The following is a 7,101-nucleotide window of genomic DNA, read 5'->3' as shown; positions in this document are numbered from 1 at the left end:
AGCAGTTAATACATTTATGTGTTACATTTTTATTGCAAGATGAGGATTTATGAATTTTAAAAGTCAAGTGTTCTGTCTCCCCTGGCAGTCTGTTTTTCATTCTGTCCTGCATAGTGCACTCAGCTGGCATTTAGAAATAGACTATTTTCAAAATTTGCTTTGCATCCAGGAGAATTTCCTGACTTTATACATTATCTTTATTTCTGTTTTCACTTTTGCTACTCTTTTTTTCTTGGGTTCTGTGGGGTTTTTGTTTGTCAGTTTGTTTTGGTTTTGTTGTTTTGTTGTTTTGTTTGTTTTTGGTTTTTTGTTTGTTTGTTTTTTCTTTCCTGATACTAAGGCACTCTTGCAATTTTTGTTTGAGAAGTCATTCTTCTAAAACCATGCACAAGTGACATATCAAAATGAAGGATTTAAAAAATGTTATTTGAAATAGATGCCTTTACTCATGTACCCCAAAATTGTGAGAAGTAATAATAAAAATGGGAATGTCCAAACCTGCTTAGTGATATACTCAGGGGATGAAGCAGAGAAGAATAAACTGCATTCTGGTGGCTGCTGCTGATAGATGGTTATGGCTCAACTTTTGTTTCCAGCTTTTTCCTAAGCATTCTGCCTTCTTTGGCTCAAGCACAGATTCCACTGAGATCATGTAAACTGTGCCAGAACTGAACCCTCTAAACTGCATCTCACAGGCAGATGTGATACTTACATGGAACTGCCAAGATAAATCTCATTTTGAGGAGTATTAGTGGGAAGCTCAAGCCCCTATTTTTTAATGAAAGTTTTGACATTCTGAAAACAATAGAAGATGATTCTGCCCTTGCCATCACCATTCCTGAATATTTACTGTAACTCAAGCTGATTCATGTATTTATTAATTCATTTCAGATTCAGTGGTAATTATTTTAATGAGAGAAATAACAAAAAGCTGTTCTCCTCTTGCAATGTCACCTTTTTGTACAGTGTGTACCTGAGTGAAGTCAATTTCATTTGCAGATTAGCATTTCTGACCCAGTTACCTTCAAAGATATAATATTCTCCTTCTGATCATCTGCAACAGTAACATCAACCATCCTTGATTTGGGATTTGACAGCAAGGTATTTCTGTTACTCAGCGGGCTTGTATAATTCTCAGGTCTTTGTCTCCCCAGTGATTTTTAGACATACTCTTCTTGTCCTTGCTTTCTGTAAATCCTTGAGAAGCCACTTTCCTTGGCAGTGTCTTTCGTCTCTGCGTATCTAAGAATATTAACTCCTTTCTCCTTAATTATGCTAGCAACGCCTCTTGTGATATAGTCTCTTCCCAAGAGACTGTACTTGGTATCTCCTATCAAAACACTTCTATGTAATACCAATGTAATGTATTGTAATAATAATCTATTTCAATTTCTTCTAGTCTCTGATTTACTTGTTCAAAACCCAGTTTTTACAGATGTATGTAGATGATGATTAAATGCATAATTATCTCCTTTGAAGCTGACACTTTGAAGAAATCAATGAGCTATGGAAATAATAAGGTGAGAAAATCGGCTTCATTTCAGTCATTATCCCTACACCGCATTCTAGAGGATGGCTGCCAAAGTGGTGTCAGCTGGAACAGAAAAGTCTCTTGGAGGCTCCAACCAGCACAGCACAAACAAATTACAGTGCAGGAAGGAAAACAGTGACTTTTAACACTTTGCTTTTCCCTCTCCTTGTTGGAGAATAAAATCTGGACTGTTATCTTCACAGGTAAAAATAGAACTTTTCCTTCTACTTTCAGAGCTGTTGCCAGCTTTACTTTACTAGCAGTGCTAATGGTTTTCTGCCTCCCAGCATCCATGGCACCTTGGTGACTTATGCCAGCTGGTCTAATTTAGACAAGAAGTAAAATATCTGAGCAAAACTAAGTCTTTGCTTTTTCTGTAGTCAGGATATACTACCCCATGAGTGTTTAAAGTTGGAAGGAAGGGGATTTGTGTGATGGCTGGATTTTTAAATTCTCAGAACAGTCAGGTAATTTATAACAGTCTTGATAACACCAAACCATTACTGTTTTCATGGAAACTGAATTCCATTCAGGAAGTTATTTTAATAAAAATACATTTTTCTCTCCCATTTTACAGAAACCTGTATGCACACAAATTAAATTTTATTATTTTTTCACTGCCCACTCCTGTCAGTAACTTCATGCCGGAGTTATTGCAAAATCACAAATTTAATTTTCAATATGGCATTTTTGTATATAGCAGTTTTGTTATCAGTAGCCTTTAATGGATTCTTTTTTGCTCTGAATGTACTAAAGTATTATTTGAACATAGGCAAACATTGATGTTCACAACAGCCCAAAACAATGAGTTTCATCACTTAATTACATGCTTTATGAAATAGAACCTTTTTTTTTGTACATGTTTATCTCATCCTTTATGTGATACTCTGTAGTTCTTGCATTAAATGCATGAGCAAACACTTATTGCCTGTTCAGTGTTTCCTGCCATTGCTTATTTACAGATCTGTTATCTCTTTCTTCAGGCTTCTGTTTTCCAGATGCTGATTCGGGGTCTGGTTAATGGTTCTTTATGTGGAAACAATTCTTTACCCACAAGAGGCCTCTCTGTGCCTCCCACAGTTTTGTTATATATATTTTCATTATTAAGGGGAAGTGCTACACACATTATGCACAGTAAGAGGGCACCATGGAATTGTTCACTGGTGTATTATCCTGTTCTTCCCCTTGTAATGTCTAACATTTGTTTTAACTTCTGGATCAATAATAAGTACTGAGTTAATCTTTTTATAGGACTATCTGTTATAATTCCAACATTTTTTTCCCCTGATTAGGACTATGGATTCAGGACTATGGATTCAGGACTCATTCAGGGCTCTTCATTATAAACACAAAATTAAGGGTGAGTTGTGTTTATCATGTACACCATTTTTACCTACAAATAATTTAATATTATGTGGGATCGTTTAGCCATCCATCATAATGAAGTCCTTAAGGAAAATTTTTGCAGCCACTTTTTTGTTCCTACTTTCCCAAGTAGCTTACTATCTACTTTACTTACTATTGGGCATATCGCTGTTCCTTTTTCTTTTCTAAGTCTTTGATAAACATGCAAACAGAGGTCACCTATCTCTAATGATAGCTTTACTCCCCTGTGAAAACTGGTCTTTTCATGGTATCACATATTGTGCCTTAATTAGTATTAAATAGTATTTAATTTAACAACCGTCTTTAACAGTGTTAATCTTTGGGAATATTTTGTATCAGATAACAACATTAATTATTTTTGGAAGGCTTTCATTGGGGAATTTGTCCAAAGCCTTCTGGAAAAGCAAGACAATCAGCCAGACATGCACTGTTCACATAGCTAGCAATTCTTTTAAAGATAAGCTTATGATATGTTGACTCTAGAACCTATTTATTGATGCCTTTACTAACTCTGCTTTTTTTATAATTCAGAATAGTTTCTGAATACATTAGGCTGGTCTCAAAACTCCCCAGGATTTTTCTAAAAGATCTGGTGTGAATTCTGCCAGTTTCAACCTTTTTAATACTAGAGCAGTTTTAAGCAAGAGGCTCCAACCCATATTTAGCAGTTTGGCTGTTTCATTCCTGATGCCCTTTAAAATATATCATCTTTTAGATGAGAATTTTCTGCTCTTGGCAATTTACTACTGATTGAAACCTCTCCTACCAATCTGGCAGAAGTTTCAGGCACAGGGATTCTGTTGCACATCACATACATGCTCAGAAAAGGGACAGGATTCTAGCATAGGAACTCCCCTGAATTCCTCCATGGTGAACACAGACGCAAAGTACCCATCTAATTATCTGCCATGGCCTTGTTTTGTTTGAAATCTCCTTTTACACCTTCCTCAGTTATTGTCCAAACAGAAACTGTCAGATTCTCATTCCCAATATATCTGGAAAAGAATTTATTATTTGTTTTTATGTCTCGCAGAATGTTTTCCTGAGAATATATTTTGCTTTTCTATATTGTATTATACATATGGCTTCCAAAGTTTATTTTTCTATGTTTTCCACTTTAGTGTAACTTATGACTTTTGAAAGGTTCCCTTTACCTCATACTAGTCTTCAACATGCTACTGTGAATGTGTTAACTGAAAACATTATCCTTGCTTAAATGTCACACAGCAGTAGGATGTCATCATCATTATGGCAGTTAAATGGAATCTTTCATGATTGTGCTCCACCTTTGCAGCCTCTATAATTTCCTTTAGCACAGATGGAATTGCCTTTCTGGTAAGAAAATCCATGCCTTCTTTTGATGGGATTCTGCTGCTTCAGCCTCCCTTTAAAGTTTTGCCAAGCTCTGCTCCAGGCCTAATCTGAGGATACAAAGCTTCTATTGACACGAATCCGGAGGAAACGTCACTGCAAATATCATGCCCTTTCACATCTGTTCTCCACTTCCCCTGTCTTTCCTTTAAATATTTCACAAAGACTTGTCTAATTGTAACTGTCAGCAATGTGGTATAATTTTAGTTTAAGACCATCTTCCCTACAAATGATTCTCCCGTACTCACTGAATCTCAGTTCTGCCTCTGTACACAATCTCAGTTCTGCCTCTGTGTCTTTGTGCAAAATTCCTAAGACAGCTTTGCACTTCAGGCTTTGGGACTGGTTTAGCCAGCTGCTTGAAATGTGTTTTGAATTGTGGGTGAAACACCAAGCTCCTGAGTTCTAAAATTCTTTTGATCAAATATTGATGAGATTGCTAAGTTTTATCTGCCATTTCTCTAGGTTTGGGAGGGACAACAGGGACTGAACCAATATTGCTATTCTGAGAAATATTAAAACAAAGACATGTCCTAAATTGTAAATCAGTACTTCCACTTAGCCAGAAGCCTTCCTTGTTATAGGGAATAAGTTGAAAAATCCATGCTACTAATAGATTAGTATTCTATAAGATGTAAGAGATTTGATAAATATTATTGAATATAATTTTGTTTTCTTTTCCCCTTTTGCATGTCTACAGTGCAGCAGTGCAGTATAGTTGTCTTTTCCTTACCCTGATCTAAAAGATGCTCCTAAGCCTAAATAATACAGCTCTGATTTTAAAGGTTTGGGGCTACAGGCAACACCAGAGAAGACCTCATTGTCTTCCTGGACTGTGATCCTGCAACATTTTTCCATGTGATCAGTCACAGTGCAGTTTATTGTGGGCCTGTGGGTCACAATGATGTTAAACATAAGAGAAAAATTCCTAGTTTTATTAATTCTTTTGGATTGTAATTCTCTGCTCTTGGTTTGGGTATGCCAGCATACTCTGTTCCTCCCACTGATATGGTGTTTGCCTTCAACATTCACTCAGAAGGTACACCTCAAATATTTAAAATAATGAAAGAAATTATAATTGTAATAGGTAATGTCACCAAAATCAGATACAATGACTTGCCTCTAGGAGCCAGTCATTGTTTTCTCCTACACCCTGGCTGTCCACAGCCTGGTCTGCTTCTCAGAGTCCTGCAACAGCGATAAACATCCCAGAGGTCATAAAAACCTGAACTACCAGAGATCCTCAAGTGGACATAATATTGGCAATGCGGTGAGGATTCCAACTGAAACTTTTTCAAATGAATGATGCAGAAGAAAGAGCTATGTATTTTAGCCAGATCCCACCACAAATAAAATATTAAATACTGCAGTCCTGAAGTACAACAAACTGGACATTTATAAGTTATTTTTGCAAGTCATGCTTTTAACATTATCCTGTCATTTCTTACAGGGTTGTATAAACTCCTGTGCTCTCTGTCTGCCTCATAATTTGGATTACTCCCTTGAATTGCTGGCTGTGCTCAGTCCTGAAGGGATTCATGGTTCTTCACCAGGTGAGTGTATTTCTGACTTTTACTACATTTGTTTCCCTTTCAGCCTTGTGCTCTGCACCCACCCATGGAGGAATTCCACATTACTGCTTTCTATTCCATTTGGTATTCATGCTATCAACATAAACTCCAGTGAAAGCCTGTCTAAGATCTGGTGAGAATGCTGTATTTTAAAATACAATTTATAATTTTGGGGAATATATTCCTCCAGATGTGACAGGGTAGACATGGAACTGACCTTAAGATTAAATGGGTGCATAGTGTGTGGTCAGGATCAGGTAATTTGTCAGGTAAAAAAATTGTATCCAATAAAACCCCAAATACATGACTCACAAAGATTACCAAATAAAGTTGAAACAGAGCAGAAGATATTGTATATCTCTACAGTGACAGGCAGAAACAGTTTTCTCCTGTTCCAAGCTGCTATAAGCTCTGGTAGCTCTAGGACATAGTCTCTAGCTGCACCAGGTGAGGTTGAGTCTGGACATTACAAAGAATTTCTTCAAAGGAGGAGTGATTAGACATTGGAATGGGCTGCCCAGAGAAGTGATAAGAGTCGCTGTCCCTAGAGGTGTTCAAGAAAAGACTGGACATGGCACTCAGTGACATGGTCTTGTTGACAAAGTGGTGACTGGTCAGAGGTTGGACTTGATGATCTGAGATATTTTCCAACCTAATTGATTCTGATTAGCAGCTCACTTACATAAGTTCAGTTACATAAACATTCAAACAAACAATGTCTACACTCACCAAATATTAAAAAACCCCTTCATATATGATCTAGATTGTTATTAACAGACTACCATCTCTTAAGCAACATAACATCACAGATAGAGGAACTACTGAAACTGTAACCGTTGTGCTGTTTGGCAGTACTGACATTTCTCAAGGCTGGGACAAAGCTCATTTCCCTACAAGTGGTCCCACTGAAGCCTGAAATTTCTTGTAGAAATTGACATGATTATATTTTTTCTGCAACATTACTGTATATGGGCAAAAACCTCACTCATAGTTTACTGGTTATGATGATTCATTGCTTAGACCTGGTTTATGACTTTTTAATGATGACTAAAAATTATTTTAACATAGTAGAGAAAATTATATAGCAAATTCTTTTTAATACTATATCCACCATTCAAGCATCCTATGTATTTCATACTGCTTAAAATGTCTTATAAGTTTCATATGGTGTCAGTGGATTTTAACACCTGAAAATGAAATCTGATCTGCTTCTTTCATCAAACTATTTTGTCAGTGGGCAGA

The sequence above is a fragment of the Hirundo rustica genome, chromosome 1 (assembly GCF_015227805.2).
Source record: "Hirundo rustica isolate bHirRus1 chromosome 1, bHirRus1.pri.v3, whole genome shotgun sequence".
Taxonomy (NCBI): Eukaryota; Metazoa; Chordata; class Aves; order Passeriformes; family Hirundinidae; genus Hirundo; species Hirundo rustica.
This window is presented reverse-complemented; position numbering follows the sequence as displayed.